The sequence below is a fragment of the Lissotriton helveticus genome, chromosome 1_2, assembly GCF_964261635.1.
Source record: "Lissotriton helveticus chromosome 1_2, aLisHel1.1, whole genome shotgun sequence".
Classification (NCBI taxonomy): domain Eukaryota; kingdom Metazoa; phylum Chordata; class Amphibia; order Caudata; family Salamandridae; genus Lissotriton; species Lissotriton helveticus.
Window position 1 is genome coordinate 27,492,358 of NC_136058.1, and position 23,916 is coordinate 27,516,273.

The window sequence follows — 23,916 nt, forward strand, 5'->3', positions numbered from 1 at the left end:
CAGAATGGTACAATGTGCATAGTTTGCAATAAGGCAAAAAGGATATGCTGCAAAAGTAGGAAAGTTTGCCCCCAGGAACTTTTTCCTCATTGGTTAAGGAGCACCCACACCAAGTGGCCAGTGAACCCTACAAAGTTAGCTCTTCACTCATCACTCCTCAGAACACTTTCTGGATGTGTGGAGGAAAAGAAGGACTGCATCAGTTGTTTGAGATCCGTGAAGAGACCTACAGCACTAGACCTGCTCCGAATTATTTCTAGTATAGAGAAGTGCACACCAAGGAACAGTTGTTTGCTCTGTAGTGTGGCTACAGGGAACACAAAAAGCTGTAAGAGGCCTTTTCAATGAAGTGCCAAGGTAACCAATTGCAACAGGACTGGGAATGGACCCTGCTGGAATAAGTTTAAACCCCTAATTAATTTATGTCCCTGAGGTCTTCAGATTCTTAGCTGTGTCCAGCTGAACTTTTGTAAAAAACTCTGAAACATTGTGAAAATATTTGGCTGTCTAAGATGTCGAGAACCTTCAATGTGAATGGGACTTTGTGACAAAAGTGTCTGATTTTGATGCAAATTCATTAAATGTATCTGCAGGTTTTTCTCACTGAAGGGTTTTGTGCTTTATAAAACATGCTCAGTCCAAAAGAAGACTCTTGATCAGGCAAAGGCACAAAAAGTGTCTTTGTGAGGCAAGGACCCTCAGAGAGCCCAAAATATTAATTGTTCCCGCTTGGAGCTTTTCCAGCTGGAACCAAAGACTTCAGCAAGACCTTGTCTAGAGACTATATGGCTTTGAAAGCAGCTATCAGGGACGTTATAGTTAGTTGGACATTTCACTCGTTCAAAACCTGAGAAATTCGGCTGTGATGGTTAGTTGAGCTAAATATAACTCTCACCCCCACTATGCACTGCTGATGATGTCACATATTACATCATTCATGACATGGTCAGTGACATTGCTGATGACATCACTGATGACATCTCAAATGACATCACTGATGACATCAAAGAAGCAAGACAATTGCTGAAAGAAGCAACAAGAGGTGCTGAAAGAGGAAACAGAGGTGTAGATAGATGCAAGAGAGGTTCTGAATGAGGAAAGAAGAGTGCAGACATTTTCAAGAGAGGTGCGGAATTAAGAGTAGTACAAAATAACTAACAGAGGTGCAAAAAGAGGCAAGTGAGGTACAGAGGGAGGCAATAGAACTGCAGAATGAGGCAAAAGAGTTACAGAAACAGGCAAAAGAGGTACAGAAAGAGGGAACAGGTGGGCAGGCTTGGATAAGAGAGGTGCAGAAAGAGGCAAAAGGTTTTGGAACAGAGGTGCAGGAAGAAGCCAGGCAGTGCAGAACAAAGCAAAAGAGGTGCAGAAAGAACCAACAGAGGTGGAAAAAAGAGGCAAGAGGGGTGTGGAAAGGGGTAGGAGAGGTGCACACAGAGGCAAGAGGGGTACAGAAAAAGGAATAGAACTGTAAAAAGAAGTAACAGAGGTGCTGAAAGAGGCACAAAGGGTGCAAAAAGACACAAGACAGGTAAAGAAAGAAGGAACAGGGGTACAGAATGAGGCAAGAGTGGTGCAGAATGTGGGAAGAGAGGTGTTGAAAGAGGCAAGAAAGTTGCACAAAGAGGGAAGAGGAGTGCAGAAACAGGCAAGAGAGTTACAGAAAAAGGCAAGTGAGGTGCACAGAGATAAAAGATAAGTGCAGAAAAAAGCAGCATAAGTGTAGAAAGAGGGAAGAGGAGTAGAGAGAGAGAGACAAGAAGAGTGCAGAAAGAAGCAAGACAGGTGCCGAAAGAAACAAAAGAAGTGCAGAAAGAAGGAATACAGATACCAAAAGAGCCAAAAAGGGTGCCAAAAGGCATAGGAGGGATACAGATAGAACAAATGAGGTTCAGAAAGAGGCAACAGACGTACAGAAAGAGGGAAGAGAGGTGCAGAAAGTACAAGAGATTTGCATAATGAGGTCAAGAGAAGTGCAGAAAAAGAAAGAAACGTGCAGAAAAGCATCACACATGCAGAAAGAGGAAAGCAAGAGTGGCTTGCACACCATTAGTACCAAGTTAACACCCACATTTAGCAATATGTAACAGGTGACCATTCTAGGTTTGCAAAGGGCCTCCCACCACACTGTAACACTTGTCGCTTCCTTTTTGGTAACGTTTGAGCTGGAAACATGCTTTTTTTGTTCATATCTGCAGATTCGAATGCAGATAATGAATTATGTGCCTAATGCAGAAAATGCATAAATGTGCGTAAATCGGTGCAGCCAAACAGTCACATAATTCCAGTGGCCCTGCTCATTCCTCTGAATAGGGCCACAAGTGCTCCTCAGTGATTACATCTTTTTTTGTCTCACTGAGTTCATAGTTGAGCTTCTATAGAAATGAGAAAGACTAAGCCTGAGATTACCACTCCACAACACAGACTACCATACCACATAATTACTCTCCATATCACATAATCCCACTCTACATAATTCCCATATGCTAAATGCCACATACTTTCTATCCACATAATTTCACTGCGCAACATACCACATAATCCCACTATACACAACTTCCATCCACTCCACTCCAAAAAACATTTGTAAAAAACTTTAGCATTTACAATGCCAATAGCTCTAATTCTCGCAAATGCAAAACCTATTACTTTACAAACACTTGTTTAACTGGTAGTCGCATTTGCAGAGTGGTGGAGAAAGGATGCTTTGCCTCCAACAAGCGCTCAGGAATTCTGCTGCGTAGGGCTTACAGGAGGTACCAGTAGGGCTTCTTGACTCTCAAAGTCCTTCAGGAGTAAATTGGACTTCATCCCCCATCCCGTAGACTGCCAGGAGGCGTGTTTGCAGAGTGGTGGAGAAAGGAGGGCCTGGTCTCTGAAGACATCTTAGCAATAACGCTGTATGGGAGTTTCTGGTGGTAATACGAGGGGTAGTTGGCGCCCAAGGACATCCTTGGGTGCCAACTACCCCTCCTTTTACCTCCAGTAAGTAGGCCTGGGTGGCAAATTCCATTCCGTTGGGTAATTTTGCGTTCCGCAGAGAACGCAGAATTGCCCAAAATTCTGTGACCCGCAGCTTTGCAGAGTTTTTTGCTTGTTTGCGCTTCCAAAATGCGCGTTCGCGAGATATTTCTCCCCAAGCATTCAGACAGCGTTCGTGAACAGGAAAAAAGCATCACGAATGAACGGAACAAGCAATTCTGCATGTTCGCAGAGATTGTTTACCGTTTCGCAGAGCTTTGCATAGCGCAACTAAGCAAATTCCACCCACTCCTACCAGTAAGTCCCACACAGCAGGATTGCTAAGTTCTCAGAGCAGGCCACGGCCCCTTTGCCCACCACTCTACAAACGGGCTCCTTGGCGCACTTGGATAGGGATTGTAGTCCCCTTTACTGCTGGAGGTCCTTTAGCGGCCAACTAGCCTACTCTTACCTCCAGTAAGCCCCACACAGTGGGATTGCTGAGAGTTGGACAAAGGCAACGCCCACGTTCCACCACTCTGGAAATGTGCATCCGTGCGCGTTCTAAGTTAGGGGATACAATCCCCTTGGATACTGATGGTCCCTGGGGGCCAACTAGCCCACCAGGTACCTCCAGTAAGCTCCACACAGCTGGATTGCAGAGAGGTGGTCCGAGGTGTTGCCCCCTTTTTATACTACTCTGCAAATGCGCCTCTTGGCACACTGCTGCTCGGGGGATGAATTCCACTGGTGTCCTGAGGTCTTCAGGACACAAGAGGACCTCATCGCCCCACCAGCAGTGCACCAAGAGGCGCATTTGCAGAGTGGTGTAAAAAAAGGGAATGGCCTCGGACCACCTCTCTGCAATCCAGCTGCGTGGAACTTACTGCAGGTACCTGGTGGGCTAGTTGGCCCCCAGGGACCCTCAGTATTCAAGGGGAATTAATTCCCCAACTAACAATGCGCCAGGGTTCACGTTTGCCGAGTGGTGGAGAAAGGGGGCGTGGCCTCCGGTGAGATGCCAGCTTCTTTAAAATATTTATTTTAACAAGGGGGCTGTGTGGACCCCCTTCTTTTACATTTTTGGCCCTGGGGACCCCATCACTCAGAGCCTGACCCCTTTTTATAAATGTTTTAAAAAAGAATTAGGAAGGGGGCTGGGTGGCCCCCCTCCCGAGGACAATTTCCACCCCACAGACCCCATACCCTGGGGCATGTCCAGACATTTTTTATATTTCATTATTTAATTATTTGGAGGGGGGGCCGCGCCTCTTCAGGCCAATTATGGCCCCGGGGATACCCCCCTCCCCCGGCCGTCCTGTTTGTGTTTTTTATTTTTCACTTAGAGGGAAGGGAGTCATGTCCCCCGGGGCCTGACCTCACAGTTGGAGAATGTGGGGTGGAGCCCCAATACCCCCACGATCCCGGGAGCCGACATTGCTTTTGCATAAGGGGAGCTGCTGACATGCAGCTCCCCTTGTGCAAAAGCAATCTGTTTTGGTTTTTGGACCCGGGGGACGTGGCTTCCAAAAACAAAAGCAGTGTTTGCTATGGCAGGATGGAGGAGTGCTCCCATCCTGTCATAGCAAACAGCAATTTCCCGGGGGTGGGCACCAGGGGACATTGTAAGAGCCGGCCCCGGGGGGGGGTGCGGTACCCCGGGCCAGCAAGGCCTCCAGGAGCGAGGTAACCCCGCATGATAACTACCTATAATGCCAGATACAACAGACTTAGAACCATCATGAGAAAGCATTGGGGCCTCATCCAGCCAGACCCAATATTTGGTAAAACTCTAGGAAATTCCTCGACAATAACTTACAATCGACAGAGATCACTGAAGGATTAATTAGTACAAATCTATCAGCACTCAGAACCAGCAACATCATGTTTACAAGTTACACAGGGTTTCCATAAATGCAATTCTTGCAAAGCCTGTAAATACACTATTTACTGCAAAAGCTACAAAACTCATGATGGAAGGGAAAGATCAATTGGTAAATTTATTACCTGCACCACAGAATTTGTAGTGTACCTACTAGAGTGTCCTCGTGGTCTCAAATACACAGGAGGCACTAAGTTACAGGATACTTACCTCTAATTTAAGTTTTTAGATTGGGTGCACATACAAATTGGGTCAGAAGTGGGGGCTTTAGGTACCGTATACTTTTGGTCACTGGCCCGGAATTGTATCCATAAATAGCAACCCTGTATCATTATTAAGTTGAGATATTTGTCATTTAAAATAGGCGGCCTATTGACCTGTCCATTAGCTTAGGTTCCGATATCTGTTGGGCTGCAGTCCATGCTATATGTGAAGAATGGTTAGGTACCCAATTGCCCTTTCCTAGATTTATATTTATGTATATATATTGTTTCACATATCTTTTCGTACGCGGATGAGAAGTTGGTATGCACATATTTTTGAGCATTTCATTTATTCCCCCTTTCTCCTTTTTCTATTTTTGTCTATTTCAAGCCTGTCCTCCAGGTCAATAAAAAGTATGGGGCATTTGCCAGTCATATCGATATCATGATATTGCTGTAAGGTTAACGTTGTGGTTAAGTATAACTGCAGGATGTGCGTTATCAAATTTGGAATTATTTAACTTTTTAAAATACATGGGTGTGCAATGGTTCATTTTTTGAGAGGTTGGGTATTTCAAATACGCATGATGCGCATGACTGGTTATACCTCTCCTTGATCCAAATCACGTGACCGCCAGCATCTGAGTATCGGAAATGCCGCAATCGTGTTCCTATGCTGACGGGCATCAGAGATACGTAATGTTTATATCGGATAGGCTATATGCATTCAAGAAGTTCCAAAACATAAGGATAATAATACAATGTGTTAAATACGATGGATTCTGGCATATAATGTTAATGGACGACATTGTCACGATGATTCAATTCAGAAATTCTTTGGTACTATTAATTTTTTTAAAGGAATTTATTAATAGCACCATGGTTAGATAACACTGCAATGGGTATAAATTTAGTAATGCTGATGGAATTCCAATGAATTGTAATTGAATTTTGTATATTTTTCATGCTGCTGTAACTTTTCTATGTACTTAATGACATCACGATTATTTCATGGTGGACCCGGAAGAGCTTGGGTAACTTGACAAAGGCCGTCCTGGCTGAAATGTGTTGATACTTTGCAAATAAATCACTCGTTGTGAATTGGTGTGCCGCTTCATTCCTTGGATCGTGGAGCGTTTTCAAATATATATATATAAATATATATAAGAAGAAGAAGGCACGCACTCGAGGCTGTTGGTATAGGGCTTCCTTTATTTCCTCGGAACTGAAGAGAAAAGTTTTGGCTGTCACAGCAGCCTTTCTCATTATATATATATATATATATATATATATATATTTTTTTTTTATTATTTTTTTTTTATTTTTTTAACAAAGGTAACAGGGACATTATAGTTAGGGTCAGATTTGACTCATATAAAACCCAAGAAAATCAGCTGTTATAGTTACTTGAGTTAAATATAACTCAATCCCCCACAATGCACTGTTACGACCTCCCATATTACATCACTCATGACATGGTCAGTGACATCACTGATGACATTGCTCATGACATCTGTGATGACATCATCCAGTGATTGTTTTTAAAAAGCTCATGAATGTTAAATATATATATATATATATATATATACAGGAGATTTTTTATCCAAGATTAACAAAATCAATTGGCAAGATGGATATTATCTCATCACCCTAGATGTGTCATCACTGTATACCTGCATCAGGAACCAAGACGGGTTAAGGGCAGTGAAATATTTCCTAAGTAAAAGGAATATGGAGTTTGCAGAACACAACAGAATGCTTATGGACCTATTAACTTTCTGTTTGTAACACAATTACTTTTTGTTTAATAAGCAAATGTATCGCCAAGTGCAAGGGGTAGCAATGGGGGCCAGTTTTTCCCCCAGCTACGCTTGCCTCTTCATGGGCTGTTGGGAAGAACTGGTCCTCAAGAGGCAATACACGGATACATATACTGAAAAAATTGTATTGTGGCTAAGATACATAGATGATTTGATAATTGTGTGGAAAGGTACTAGAGAAGAAGCCATGGATTTCATTGGAGAGATCAACATCAGTGACATTAATTTACATTTGACGCACAACATAAGCAATTGTCAGGTATCCTTTTTGGATGTGTCAGTAAATATAGTTGACAACAACATATGTACAACCTTGTTTAGAAAGGAGACAGCAGGGAATACGTTGCTGCATGCAACCAGCGCACACCCCAGACACCTTATACACAGCATCCCGTCTGGGGAAATGCTTAGGCTACGTAGGATATGCAGCAAGGAGGAGGAACTCAAAAAGCATCAGCAGGATAGCAAGGCCAGGTTCTTAGAATGGGGCTATGGTGCAAAAGTGATTGATGCCGCAATCGCCAAATCCATTGTTAAACCAAGGGAGGAACTCATGGAAAGTACGGTCAATCGCAGGTAACCAGAGATTGCCAATGCTCAAACAACTCATGGACCCCCTAGGCTGATTCTGACTTACAACAGACAGCACAAGGATTTACGCAAAATCATCCAGCGTAATTGGCATGTGGTGAAGGATGACCCTGTGATAGGTAGTTATCTTCCAGAGTTTCCTGCAATCACATATCGTAAGGCCACCTCCATGGCTGACATATTGGTAAAGAGTAGTCCTGAGTATAAGGATTCCACAGGTCTATCTTTGGCACGGAAGGGATTTTACAAATGCCCTCAGTGTAAAGCGTGCACATATGGAGTGAATAGGACCTCTTATCTTACTGCCTTCAGCACGACACCACAAAGTATCAAACACCATCTTACTTGTAAAAGTGAGTAAGTGGTATACGTTTTAGAGTGCAGCTGTAATTTGAAATACGTAGGGAGTTCCAAGGTACCGGGCCATAGACGTATATTACAGCATATAAGGGCAATCAATAACAATGATCAGAGCTACCCGGTGGCCCGTCACTTCCATGACGTACATGCTGGCAAACCCAAAGACCTGAGATATTTCCTGTTAGATACGGTACCGATGCAAAGAAGAGGAGGGGACAGAGAAGGGATGTTGCGTAGATTAGAGACTCACTATATTCTTCTATTGGATACGAAACAACCGAATGGTTTAAATATGAGTGAGGATCTGTACACTTATCTGGATTAATAGATCAAACATATACAGACACACAAGAGTAGGTACTATGACATTCCATTTCCATCCTACCTGTTTGAAAAAGTATGCCATCAGGATTATTACATTATCAAATTATGTATATAAGAAATGAAATACAGAATTCCTTTTAACATTGTTCTTATTGTATATAGAAAGGTATATTTTTGATACTATAGCTTATGATTATAACGAGATTTTAAAAAGGTTTGTACTGTATTTATGGATGAATTAATTAATTGTTTACTGGTTGGCATAATTGATTAATTGTGGGAATCTTTCATGACTATAAGTATGAAATCTTATCATCCAAAATAAGGGAAACCTGGTTTCCTACGTTCCAAGCTTAATTTAAGCTATAGTGGTCTCTGTAATAGTTTTGGCTGCACGTAAGTGCCTGGATGACTTTTTTGTCTTAATGTATTTCACACGTTTAGGGAGCACTGTTCTGTTTGTTAGTTTTATAACAAAAAAACAAAAAAATAAAATAAGAAAACAATTATAAAATAATAACACAAGAAATAATTCAGTCAAGGGTTGGGTTCTAGGGATGCACTGTGTATATTGTATAGGCATTTAGATTAAATACATACAATGATGGTTTAGATATCAAATGTGATATAAGGTACATGTTTGATATTGACAGAGGTGAGGTGTTAAAGTTGAAAGCAAAATTGCAAAATTAGCTACACACTATTAGGAGTTTGGCCATTCGATATATAGAAGCTAAAAGCTACCGCATTTAAGCATGGATGTCACTTTAAACCATTGTCTAAAAATATAATAATTTTGTATTATGTATTTTACATTCATTGTCTAATTAAGAAACGCTGACAGATTCTTGGATTATGTATTTCACAGAAATGTAAAATGAGAAAATACTGACAGTATTTCTTTTATGCCTATTTTTGCACTATCACTTTAAATAGAGGTGTATCTCACGACACTGTTGTCATGTGATCAAGGCAGGGATCTGCCGAAACGTGTCGTGACGATATGGCAAGCACAGAAATAAATATTTAAAAACTTGCACCAAATTTGGGTCTTCCTCGTCTTTTCGTCCCGTTGAAGGCGAGCCTTGCAGTATATATATATATATATATATATATATATATTACCTACTGGCGGTCGCCAGTAGATATATATAGTTAGGATTTTTTCCCTATGGGATTTTTGAAAATTCTATGTCTAATAACTTTGGGGTTTGTGGACGGAATTGGCTGAAATTTTCTGGAAAATGGGACATTTTGTTTCTGAGCAACCCCTGGAAATTTGGGGGGGGTTCGTCAAGGGGGGGCCGAGAAAAAAGGGGGGTCCCAAAACGTGTTTTTAACATTGAGTTTTCCATAGGGCGGTTGGCCTCACTTTTAGCCCGAACGGCTGAATGGATTTCCACGAAACTTGGCAAAATTGTAGGGACTGGTAGCCCGATGTGCCTTTGCTAGGTCTCAATATATGTGCTGCAGTGGATTTTGAGAAATTAACGTTCAAAAAAAGATATATATCTGTAACAGCGGACCGGGCAGCGAAGCTGATTGGCTCTCCGGTGTCTGTCAACATTCTAAACAGTCCGGAGCGGCCGCCATCTTGTCTCTCGGTAGGATTGAGAGACAAGAGGAGGCCAAAACAAAGGGGGAAATGACCATAAAGGGGCATAGTAGATCCTCCCTGACCCCCTAGGTTTAATGTGGAGGCTTTAAAAGGGCCCCGCGGGGCAAAAAAAAATAATTTTTTTTTGTTTTTTTTGCGTGGGTAGCGCCCGGTTCGCGAACCGGGAAGCATTCTGGGCAGCGTACTATAAGGAAAAAAGAATGATAGACTTTTCAAATACTGTATGTTAATTGATTGTTGGTTTTGTTGATTATTTTTTAATTTTTTTATTTTTTAAGCAATTATTTATTATTGTGATTGTGTTTGAAAATTTAATAACATTTCTAACATTTAACTAGTCTATGAATTACATATAAAAATGATTAAAGACTCAAACAATTTTTTAATATTACATACAATTTTATTTTTCGGATTGTTTTTCAAAATTTAATAGAACGTCTAGCATTTGACTGTCCGATATGTCCTCTTGTTGAGTGAACATAACTTCCCACATTTGACCGTCATCATAATGAAGTAAATGATCCACAGATTCTACACATTGAACTAATTCATGGTCCCGTGATTCATCCATGAAATCTGAGTCATCATTGTCCTCAATATCTTTTTCTGTGTTGTTCTCCAGAACAATTTCGAAGGAAACATTCTGCTCACCTTCCATTTTATTGCTGTAATTTGCATAAAAAATAAATATATCAGTAGAGATAGGGCACTGGTGGGTTTAAGTTCAGACAGGTACTTGTGAGTTTATAACAGAGAAGATTTTGTTTCTTTGAGAAAATGTAATTGGAATGTGAAGTATTAGTACTGACAGGGTGTTATTGTGCATAGGAGCTGTGGAGTCTTTTCAAATTATGACTTGAAAATCGTTTTTGAGGAAAATGAATGGTTATAATATTTATGACAAGGACATAATGGTGTATGCTTCTTTATAAGGCAATTGAGTGTCTCTGATGTTATTTTTCCCATTTTAATGTAAGACCTTTATCTGTGGAGCAAATTGCTTGTAAATATGCTCCCACCTGTGCATGGCAAATTTGGATTTTGAATGTTTGCGTTACATAGCCATGTTAAAAGTGACACAACCATGCTGGAAAGGCAATCAAAAAACGCTTTCATGTGTCTTAAGGACATTTTAAGTCATTTCTCCATGTGCAGTGTTTTGAAATTATGATTTGAAAATCGTTTTTGGGAAAAAGGAATGGTTTTTAAATTTATGACAAGGACATAATGGTGTATGCTTCTTTATAAGGCATTTCAGTGTCTCTGATGTCATTTTACCCATATTACATTAAAAGACCTTTCCCCGTGGGGCACATTCCTTGTAAATATGCTCCCACCTGTGCATGGCAAATTTAGATTTTGAATGTTTGTGTTACATAGCCATGTTAAAAGTGACCCAACCATGCTGGAAAGGCAATCAAAAAACGCTTTCATGTGGCTTAAGGACATTTTAAGTCATTTCCCCATGTGCAGTGTTTTCAAATTATGATTTGAAAATCGTTTTTGGGGAAAAGGAAAAGGAATGGTTTGTAAATTTATGACAAGGATATAATGGTGTATGCTTCTTTATAAGGCATTTCAGTGTCTCTGATGTCATTTTTCCCATATTACATTAAAAGACCTTTCCCCGTGGGGCACATTCCTTGTAAATATGGTCCCACCTGTGCATGGTAAATTTAGATTTTGACTGTTTGAGTTACATAGCCATGTTAAAAGTGACCCAAAAACTTGCAAAGGCTTTAAAAAAACACTTTCATGTGTCTTAAGGACATTTTAAGTCATTTCCCCGTGGGCAGTGTTTTCAAATTATGACTTGAAAATCGTTTTTGAGGTAAAGGAATGTTGTTAAAATTTATGTGCGCCATATGCCCCCAAATTTCTTTTTCAGGGGTGCAGCAGGGTGTTCTTGAGACACCCCTGCACCTTTGGAAAAATTCCTAATTTGCGATGAGCTAATTGCTAATCGCAAATTGCACCTTCATTCCTATGGGCCTCCTGGCCCATGGAAATGAATGAGTAATTTGCAATTAGCAATTTGCTCATCGCAAATTAGGAATGGTAAAGAATCGGTATTTATTCCTTAAAATCTCCTCTGTATTCTTCATCAAGCGTAACTTTAATCTGCAATCCTGAGTAGGCCTCACCTTAAACAAACCTCTTGATAGGCCACACCTTATCGTCATCCTGAATTAATCATTTAAAATGCTAGGGACAGATTTATGATAGGTGTATGCCTCTTTTGCGCCACTGTGCGTCACTTTTCTGATGCAGCGGCGGTGCAAAAGATTTGCTATGAGGCGACAAATTTATGCATTTAGGCAGATGTGTCATGGTGTAAAAAAAACGTGCCACATGAAACCGATGCAGCAGTGAAGCAAAAGATGCACCATGTTGCAAGACAGGCCTCACTTGGGGCCATATGTATCAAGCTAATTAGCATTCGCAAAGGTCAAAATTCTGCGAATTTCGGCCTTTGCGAATGCTAATTAGACAAATGGTATGTATCAAACAAGTTTGATGCAAAATAAGGAATAGCACAATTTGCTATTCCTTATTTTGCGATTGCACTGAAGGATTTGCAAATTTTGCGATTCCTTAAATGCAATGTATCAAACAAAAAATATGCAAAAAATGCCATTAAGGATTTGCAAACTACCACCAACTTCTAGTTGGTGGTAATTTGCGAATTCTTTTCAAAAAGCTTTTTTTCCAAAAAACAAAAGGTGCCATATGACGCCCATACATGCCCTTAGGGCATGTATGTGCGCCATATGCCCCCAAATTTCTTTTTCAGGTGTGCAGCAGGGTGTTCTTGAGACACCCCTGCACCTTTGGAAAAATTCCTAATTTGCGATGAGCTAATTGCTAATCGCAAATTGCACCTTCATTCCTATGGGCCTCCTGGCCCATGGAAATGAATGGGTAATTTGCAATTAGCAATTTGCTGATCGCAAATTAGGAATGGTAAAGAATCGCTATTTATCCCTTAAAATTCGCTATTTAGGAAATGCAAAATAGTTTGATGATACATATGGCGGTTCATCTCTAACAAGATAAGAAGCTTAGGGATAGATTTATGATGACTGGCGCATCACCAGGGATGTGCCAGTCATCCTGCGCTGCTGTTCCGCCACCCATGGTGTGCTGCATTTACAATGCGGCGCAGCATGGGGCAAAAATGGCACAGATGCGTGACGCATCTGTGCCGTAAAGGTGGCGCATTGCTGGAGTTGTATCGCACGTGTGATGCAGCTCCAGCAAGGCTCAGGGGTGCCCCATCTCCACAATGTTGCGTCAAGACCTCTGCCTGCTTCAAGCAGGCGCAGGGTTTTGACGTAGCTTTCTCCTATCTGATTGTAAATGCGGCACACCATGGGTGGCAGAGCAGCGGTGCACGTTAACTGGTGCATGCCTGGGGATGTGCCATTTAACATAAATCTGCCCCTTTACATTTAAGTATGTGCAGGGGACACAGAGTCGGTGAGGCTTATCCAAGGTTAAGAAGAGATGAGTCCTGTTCACTGAAAAATTAGACATAGGCTTCACCTGCTCAGCATCGCTGGACATGGCTATATAATAGCTGCAAAATGTTACTCTTGTTAAACAATTTTACTATTATAATCTCTGAGATTTGTCTCTTACTCTGCAACATCTCATTGTTGTTATCTTTCTTTAAAGATAAAGACAACATCAACATGAGCGACAATCAGCAATCAGTTGATTTTGACCTCATCATTGAACTCGTAATTGAAACATCAGTGGATGTTGATCCCTTGGATGATTTAAATCCTGAGGATGAAGAAGAACGTGATGAGGATGCAGATTTGTCCGAATTATTTGACATAGGATGGGAAGCTGACGTGCCTGAGCCTATGGAACTATAAACATTTATTTTAAAAATTTATAATAAATAAAAAGTAAAAATGTAAACCGTTTAATTTAAAAATAAAGACACCTTCAAAAACAGGTTATGTGTAGTGTCTTCAATAAAATATTAAAATATGCTCATAAAATTAGATCAGATTCACATATAAAATAGCACAGGTAACATGAATATAAATTCCATTTCTTTTCTGCTATTTCTGTATTCTAAATTTGCCAAGCACTAAAAAATCTTCTATGTAAAAATGTCAAGTAGTGTTTTAAGTTTTTGATTACTGTTATTGATTTACTGTTGGGTAATAGTGGTTAATACATTTTTTTAATATATTTTACCACAGATTCAACTGCAGATCATTTCAAGATTTCACCATGCCAACGAAAGAAAGACTGAGAAAGGCTGCAAAACGTCAAAGACAGCAGGTGAATGAAAAAAAGCAGCAGTCCTCTAATAAAAAGATTTTTCAAGTCACCAAGAAAGCACCGGGTAAGAGTACAAAAACATTCATAAGAAATATTTGTAGTAAAAAAAATATTACTACAGAAAATGTTTCAGTCCAGAAAAAGAGAAGCAATTCAAACGGAAAGGAAAGGCCAATGAAAAATGTTACTGCTAGAGCAAGAGATAACTCTGTGCATGATATTAGAAGGAAACAACAGTTTAGGGACATTCGTAAACGAATGTTCCGCAACAGGATAATTGGCAATTTGTTAAAAAATATTAAGAAAGGTCAACAGAAAGTGGTTTTTTATAAGAGAAAAAAAAAGTTGAGAAAGTTATTGATCAGGCATTTGAAATTAAACGTAAGTTATTTATTTTGATAATCAATAGAATTAGGAAGCTAAACAAGGCAATTTATGATTTCAAAAGAAATAGTAGATGGAAGAGAATAGTTAATCGTAGTAATTTTTGTGAAGTTTTTTCTGGAGAATGGATGCATAGTTCAAGCTGTGAGGCATTTTTTAATGAGGAGAGTTATTTCCAGGATAATGATTTGGTGCATGCAGTTGACACCAGTGGTCGTGCTTATGAAGTGAAAGATGGTTGTCCAGTTGAAAAAGAAAAACTTGTGACAACAGAGGCAGAAGAGGTGTTAGGTAATGAGGTTTTAGGAAGACGTGCTAAGGGTCCTGTGTACACCTGGAAGTGTAGTAGTATTTGCAGTGTGCGACAGGATTCCATCAATTTGCTTTGTGATTTTGTACGGTCATTTAATAAGAAAATTTTGAAGCAGACAATGAGGTTGTTGCAAGAGTTAGATCCTTGCAGAGTGAGAGAAGTGACAGGTTTGCATGGTCATTCACTGGCTTGTCTTTCCAGGAGAGTATGCCAGAGTGTTTTTCATCATTTCAGGATGCTAGCAGTGCATCATAATAAAGTGAGGAAATTAGTTAGAATGTTGTATTATGCTAAGAGTCCAGCAATTATGCTTAAACAATTATGCGCTGCTCTTTTGCATGGTTCTGAAATAGATGTGAAGAATATATGTGAAGAAATTGAGATTTGTTACTTTGGAAGTAAAGAGGAGAATGTTGAAATTGACCAAGAAGAAGCGGGTAATGTGGAAGATAGTGTACAGGTTTCCAGTACAGATAATTTCCAGAGGGAAATTGCGACGTTTCAGGTCAAATCAAGTGAGAGGCCAAATTTCACTTGTGTGTGTTGTCGACGCACTTATTATAAGAATCAGACTAAGGTAGTGGATTTATATGCAAAAAGTGAAAGGGAAAATAATAGTGAATGGAAGGATTTCACAACATACTTGATGGCAGAAAATTGTTTTGATTTGGGATTGGATCAACGTGTGTGTACTTATTGTTGTTGCAAATTAAATCAAAACCAGATGCCTGCTAGAGCAGTTCATAATAATCTGGAATTGGTTGAGATTCCTTCTGAATTGAAGGATTTAAATACTTATGAATCTATTTTGATTCAAAGTATCCATCCCTTTCAGGCTATTGTAAGAATGGAGCCAAAGACAGAGAAATTGCCTCCATCAGATTTACAGAGAGGATTAAAGGGAAGAGTTGTTTATTTGCCTCTAGATTTGAAGAAAAACATTAACACAATTGGAGTAGAAAAAGTGGAAGAGGAACCTCTGGTTATCTTAGTTAATGGGGTTCCGACAAAGAATAAGAAAATATGGCAAGATTAGTGGATGTTAGGAAAGTTAAAAAGGCAACATTGTATTTGAAAAAAAATAATAAATACTATAAGAATGTATATGTTGCAGAAGAGGAAGTAAGTGAGGAAGAGGATAGCGATTTGTGTGCTGGTCAAATTGAGAAAGTAAAACCCTCTACTAGTGAAGAAATATATGAACATTATAGTGTTCATCCTTTGCATTTCAAGGAAGTCATGGGGAATGCTATTGAGTTGTTTCAAATGAAACAAGCCAAAGGGAGTCCCATTAGTGTTTGGGAGGAAAGTTTGGAAGCTCGGTGTTTCCCACAGCTTTTTCCAACAGGTCAGGGAGGAAGATATGATGAGCGACCTCATCAAATTCCTGCTTCTGAATACCGGACTTTGCGATTGTATGCAGGAGATGCTAGGTTCCGACAATGCATTCCTTATTTGTTTCATCTCCTGTTTGAAAGCGATCTGTCTGGACTGTCATATGCAGTGAACCACATCTTGAAAAGTGGTATACACATGCAAAACATCTCGGCAAGTGACTTTATGGATAAAGTCAATGTCCAAGACAGTATTTTGGATTCTCACCTGATTAATCTCATGGCGTGTCAGCGTGGTACTAATGAGTACTGGTACCGTCGTCATGGTGATTTAAAATGTATGCTGAGGAACTTAGGAACTCCCACATGGTTCCTCACTCTGAGCTGTGCCGAGTATGGCTGGGAAGACTTACTTGAATTTCTACGAGAGGCAAATGCTAACGTAGAAAACATCGAATTCAAGACACCCGGAGAACTGTGCTCTTTGGATCCAGTCAATGTATGTAGGTACTTCAATCATAGATTTGAAGCTATGATGTCTTTCATCATGAATAAGAAGAATCCACCTCTTGGAGAGGTGTTGGATTTCTTCTGGAGAAAGGAGTACCAAGCAAGAGGTGCTCCTCATGTACATATGTTGCTGTGGATCAAGGATGCACCTAAATTTGGAACGGATCCAGAAGACTCAGTGATGAGTTTTATACAACAGTATTCTACGTGTGCTGTTCCAAACGCAAAGGAGAAGAAAAGCCTAAGAGAAAAAGTTCTGCATTTCCAAAGCCATCGATGTGGAAAGTACTGTCGTCGTAAATTCCGAAACAAGGACAAGTTCTACACCAAATGTCGTTTCGGTTTTCCACGACCGGTGATTTCTAAAGGAAGAGTAAACAGTTTGATGTCTTCGCTGCGACATAATGTGATGAAGAAATCACCTAAAAACACATACAATTTGAAGAGGAACGAAGAGTCCAAGTACATCAACGACTACAACCCGGTGATTTTGTCCATGTGGAATGCTAACATGGATATACAGTTTGTGGCTGATAACTGTATGGCTGTGGCTCGGTATGTGACATCTTACATCACAAAAAAAGAGAAGACAGAATTGAAGGATATGTGGGAGGACATTTCCCATGAAAAGAGCCTCAGCAAGAAGTTGTACAGTTTCAGTCTGAAGATGTTGTCGCATCGAGAAATCGGAGCGTACGAATGTTCTAACCGGTTGTCTTCAGCAAGTCTCTATGCCAAGTCCAGGAGTATTGTTTGGGCGAGTCTTGGTCTTGCTGCAACGCGTAATCGAGTTCTCAAACCTGTGCGGGAAATTGAGTATTTGGCGGAAAAGGAGCCAAACAGTACCGACATTTTGAAGACCAACATGTTGGATACATATTATCCAAATCGAAGCATTCACCTTGAGAATGTTTGTCTGTATGAGGTTCTTCAAAATTACATATTCAAGAGGAACATCAAAGAAAATACTGAGAAAGGAGTGTATGCTGTAATAGGAAGTGAGGGATGTCTGGTCAAGCAAAGAAAATGCCACTTGGTAAACCATCGAAAATTGAGTGGCGAATCTCCTGAAAAAAAGGAGTTTTTCTATTTAGCACTTTTGCAACTTTTCAAGCCTTGGCGTGTAGAAGAGGAACTGCTTGGAGATTTTCTCTGTTACGAAGACTCTTTCAATGCCGCCAAGGAGACCATAGAATGTCCTGCTTTTCCCAAATAAGTAGAAATGTTGAATGCGGAAATTGAGCAGGAAGCAATGATTGCAGCCGAGATTGCCAGAGACAGTTCTCAGGACAGTCAGAGTTCTGCTTCATTGAGTCAGGATCCACTAGGAGGACCTGTTATCGAAAATGAAGCTGCCACTGCTATGAATGAAGTGGAAAGAGCCATGGCACATGCTCAGGAGGATGCGGTTAACTTAGAAGAGTTGGAAAGACAACTCAACGTTGAGCAGAGGAAAATATATTACGAAGTTACCATGCAAATTGATCATGGATTAAGTCATGACAAGAAAGAGTGCTCATGTACGTCGTTGAAGCCTGTCCGACTGTACGTGAGTGGAGAAGCGGGAACTGGAAAAAGTTTCCTTATTAAAGCAATTTCATGTTATTTGCAGGAAAGGACAGAGTCATCGCTGTCTTGTGTTGTCACCGCTCCAACTGGACTGACAGCACATAACATTAAAGGGATTACTTTACATCGTTTACTGATGCTGCCAGTGGAGCATGACAACAAATTACAATATCACAAGCTATCTGGAGATGCTTGTTTTGAAGTTTCAAGAATCTTGAGGAAAATGAAACTTCTTATCATTGACGAAGTAAGCATGGTTTCCAATGTCATGCTTGCCTTTGTGCATTGGAGAATGCACGAAGTTCTCAAAACAGAGTATGATGTGTTATTTGGTGGCAAACACATCATTGTTTTCGGAGATCTTCTGCAGCTGACACCAGTGAAAGGGCAACCTGTGTTCAAAATGCTCACACATGAAGATACCAGGAAGTGCCTACGCAGCATTGGCAACGTCAATATATGGTTAAACTTCAATTATGCTGAACTGCATGAAAATATGCGTCAGGCAAAGGATGAAGTTTACAAGACTATTCTACAAGATGTTAGAATTGGAAAAGTGTCCGAGCATGGGAAAGAAGCTTTACATGCACGATGACTGTCAAATTTTTTTGCAGAACAAGATGTTGTGCCTGAGAATATTTTTCAGAAAATTACTGAGAAGAAATCTGGAATATGTTTGATGCCAACTCTTGCAGAATGTGCCAAATTCAACAACAAAATGTTGCATTTAGAAAAGCAAGAGATTGTGAAACTGGAAGCTATTGACAGAGTAGAGCATATGGGATCAACAATTATTTTGTCTGAGAATCTGAAAACAAAATTGGATTCATTAGAGAAGAGTATATCTAAAACTGCAGGTTTTGAAAAGACTCTGAATGTGTGCTTGAACTGCCGTATAATTTTAAGAAGGAATTTACATGTTGAAAGAGGTCTGGTAAATGGATCAATGGGTAATGTTGTTGATTTTGTAAAATACAGAAATAGAGATGGAATTGAATTTTTAAAAATTAAATTTGATGGCATTGAGGAAGTACAGCTAATTGGTCGTTGTTCTGCTAGATGTTTGCTTGTAAAAGACTTATATGTTCGCCGTAAGCAGTTTCCTGTTTGCTTGGCATATGCGGTGACAATCCATAAATCGCAAGGTTTAAGTGTAGACAGTGCATTGGTGAATATTGGCAGTTCTGTGTTCAAGGAGGGTATGGCATATGTGGCATTGTCACGAGTTAGAACTTTATCGGGATTGTTCACGATTGAGTGTGATGTCACAAGCATTTGTGCGGATCTAGATTGTGTTAAGGAATACAATAGGTTAAGAAGAGAGTATGCGCCACATTTGCCTCAATATCCTTTGTTTGAGAAACGTGTGGTAGGCCGGAAACGAAGAAATGTGACCAATACTGGGGAGGTTGTAGCAAAAAGACGAAAAGTCGATGAACCTGAAATTATAAGCAGAAACAAAAAGGATTCTGTTGAAGATGTTGTTGGTTTTCAATTTGAAAACAGTTCTGGTGTCAACTGCTATGCTAATGTAGTGGTTAATGTTTTGTTTTCTCTAGAAAATGTAAAAGAAGAGATTGTGGTCAATTATGATCAAAGATTTTGCAGTTTGTTAAATTCTGTCTTAGAAAAATGTAGCACTGATAGAACAAACATAGAAAGTGTGTCTGAAATTCGAAATCTGTTTGACAGATGTTCAGGCCAAACACAATTCTCTCAAAATATTCAGCAAGATTGTCAGGAGTTTTTAATGTATATGCTTGATGTATTGCATGCTGAAGGTGTAGATGTAGATCAGCTGTTTGGGCTTTCTTATCAATGGCAGCATGACTGCGAGAACTGTAGGGTATCAAGTACTACTAGTGTAGACTCAGAAAGATTGATATATTTAACTTTGCCAGACAGTAAATCAGTCTCCTTTAATAAGCTAGTAAAAGCAGCTGATCACAACATGGAGTGTAGCCAATGTAAATCTGAAATGATGTCCACATTATTTATACGAACATATGGCCAGTATGTCATTTTAATGTTCCAACGATGTAGGCCTGATGGAACAAAATTGACAACTTTAATTAAAAATTTTGTGGCTTCGCATTTGTCAATATCAGGAAGGACTTTTGTAACTGCAGCAATTATATATCATGACGGTCCTTCAATAACATCAGGACATTACACAGCTTATTTAAAGTCTAGAAATGGCTGGTCATTCTGCAATGATTCTGTTTTAATTTAAAAAAAAAAATTGCCGTATGACCTTAAAAACTCTTACCTGGTGTTTTTAAAACCAAAATTTTAGGGAAAGAATCTCAGGATGTGCTCTGAGGAATTTCAAGAAGTTCTAATGGCTCCTACACGATTTGGCCTTGAGGATAAGTGTAGTTCAGAGACATAACTTCTAACCATAAGACTGGACGTCATGGAGAAATAAGTGCACTTTGAATGAGTTCAGAAAAACTATTTCTTTTTATAAGCTAATTGAAGCAGCCAATCAAAACATAGAGTAGAGGGAATGTAAGTCTGCAATGCTGTCTACTGTTTTACATTGCTTTGTGATTAAAAGTGATGTAGAGAATTAAATAATTGTAGTAGTCATAGAGGTAGTGTAAGTCTGCTTCATAGTAAGCAGTATCAGTGTCATAGGAAATGTAGAACATGACTGAGGAAGAAGGGGAAGATATTACTAGTCCAGGATTGTGAAAATGATCTTCAACATTTTAATTCTGAAAGTTGCGGAAATGCCAAATGACGGGATTGGCTTACAAGAAATCCAAGAGTTATAAATGGCTCTGACAAGATTTGGCCTTGTGGAAACTTGTGGTAGAGAGCAAGAAGTCATTTATTGTATGTAACATGTTTTTCAAAACGATGGAGGTTTTCTTTCAGAAAGTGGCGGGCTGAAAGTAATAACAGCACAACAGAGTGTAAGCTGTTCATAGGACATCCTTCGCCGTCATGGAAAGTAAGTTAACTTTAAGGAGTTCTGAATTCTGATTAGTTATGTTGTATGGGTTTTTTAAACACAATCATTTTGATTGTGTTTTTTTTTCCCCGCTGTTATATGATGAATACCTTCAAGTCACTGTTTTTAGTGAAATTTGATACATTCTGAGAACAGCAAAAATAAACCATTTAACATGTATAATTAATTCTGTACTGTTTCCATTTATGATGTACATTTAGAACTGTGTAGGAGGCATGGAGAAGGAGAGGCTTCTGTAAGTGTCAAAGTTCTTGCATACAGTGCTCATATTCTACGTAGTCTTTCATATGATAGACTACATTTCCACAATGAGATACCTAAGCAAAGGAAACACAGGTCATATGATTGTGGAATGAGCAAAAAAAATTGCATGTTTTTCAATTATATTACCTGTGTTTCCTAACATTACACACCACATTGTGTAGATGAGGTTTAGGCCTGTTCCTGGAGACAGAGGAGGTCTGACATTTGTTCAACAGTGCAGTGGACATTACTCACTTCGTTGGTAGGCCTCCACATGTATTATCTTCTCTGTATTCTTCAACAAACCTAAATTCCATCTGCAACCCTGAGTAGGACTTACCTGAAACAAATCTGTGGATAGGTTACACCTTATTGGCATCTTGAAACAATCATTTAAAATGTTAGGGTCAGATTTATGGTGGCCGTGCGCCTCTTTTGCTCCATTGTGGGTCACTTTTGTGTAAAAGATGCACCATGTTGCAAGATAGGTTTCAGTTCATCTCCAGCAAGATACCATCAGTTTAAAATGTATATAATTAGCATTGTGTAGGGGGCATGCAGAAGCAAAAGCTTTTATAAGTGTCAAAGTTGTTGCATGCAGTGCTGCACTTCTAGGTACTGTTTAATATGCTGGACTACATCTGCACTATGAGATACCTAAGCAAAGGCAACACAGGTGATGTGATTGTGAAATGAGGAAAAGAAACTCCACATTTTTCAATTACATCACCTGTGTTTCCTAAGTTTATGAATGACATTGTGCAGATGAAGTTTAGGTCTGTCCACGGACACAGAAGAGGTCTGGCCTTTGTTCAAGAGTGAAGTGGACATGACTTACTTCATTGGTAGGCCTTCACATGTATTATGTCCTCTGTTCCCTTCAAACAACTCGAAATTTCATTTGGAACCCTGAGTAGGTCTCACCTCAAACAAACCTCTGGATAGGACACATCTTATTGGCATCCTGAAGCAATCATTTAAAATGTTAGTGTCTTGCGACACTTTCTGAGACAACAGCAGTGCAAAAGATGCACCATGTTTTAAGATAGGCCTCACTTCATCTGCATCAAGATACTGTTAGTTTAAAATGTATATCTTTAGGACTGTGTAGGGGTCCTGGAGAAGCAGAAGCTTCTGTCAGTGTCAAAGTTGTTGAAAAACTGTTTGTCCTTCAATCTTTTCCCTTGTCTTTTGTAATTTTTAAATACATGTTTTAATATTTTTCAAATGTTTGTTCTCTCTTTCACAGATTGAAAGTATAAAAACAAAAAGTGAGTAATTTAACGACAAATATAAGGTAAATGTTTTGTATTCTTTTCGTTACATTTCTATCACATTCACCTACTATTAGTTCCACAGCTTCATTTCTTTAACCCTCAGTTTCCTGCCTTTGCTACTTTCCTCATTCCTTTCTCTATTACCTACTTACTCAACTCCTTCCACTCTTTTTCTCAGTCCCTCTCTTCTCATAGTTCCTCACTCTTGTTCACTCACTCCGTCTCTATTACTCTTAGTGTCTTTGACTGATCACTCTTTCACTACTTGTTCATAATGCTTTCTCTGTGTAGTTGAAGCACACTAAGGGGCATATTATGAACACAGCCAATAAAATTATTGCTGTTTTTATTGGCAGAAAACTGGTGCAAAAGTGGTTTTAGCTGCAGTTTTCTGCTGCAAAAGCTACTTTGGTGACATATTTCTGCCGATAAAAGCTGCAAAACTTTTATTGCCTATGTTGATGATATGGCTCTATGTTATTTATATTTCTTTGCTGTTTCAATTAATCTTTTTCTGTTACTTCTTCTTTTCTGTTTTCTATTTTTTCTCTCTGTTATTCCCCATGTTTTAATCTTATTTTGAACATTCACTCACATTCTCCAAGAAAGTCTTCTTTGTTATTGTTCTACTCTCTTTTTTTTCTTTCACTTCCTTATCTATTTTGTTTTTCACAATTATACCCTCTTCCGTCTTTTCTTCGGTAAATAGATCTATTAAACAGTATCTCTGGTTTACTCTCTATAGCTGTCTTTCTTTTAACATCACTCTCTGTTTACTTTCCTTATACTTACTCTTTTTTTTTTTTTTTTTTTTGGTTAGCTCCCGGTTCGCGAACTGGGAAGCGAACTAAAAGAAATAGAGCTTGCCAGAGTGCTAAACATTCTAGCAATTTTTTTGAAAGGGGAGGTAGTTCTGAAAAGAACTTTTTTTTTAATGTTTTTGTTGTTTTATATGTTTTTTTTATTTTTTGAACATTTTTTGTTTTTTTTGTATTTTTTGAACAATTTTATATTTTTTTTGTTTTTTTGGGGGGGGAAACAACAAAAAACAGGCATTGAAAAGGGCTCAACAGGAGCAAAAAAAAAATTACTGTCTGGGGCGGTTAGGACAATTGTGATTGTTATAAGCTAGGTTGATTGAATTAATGCTCATGTTACCACATGATATCAATGCACCGCAGTGCAGACAAGTATATTTAATATGCCCAAAATTCTCCTGGATGTTTAGCACAGTTTCCCGTGCCT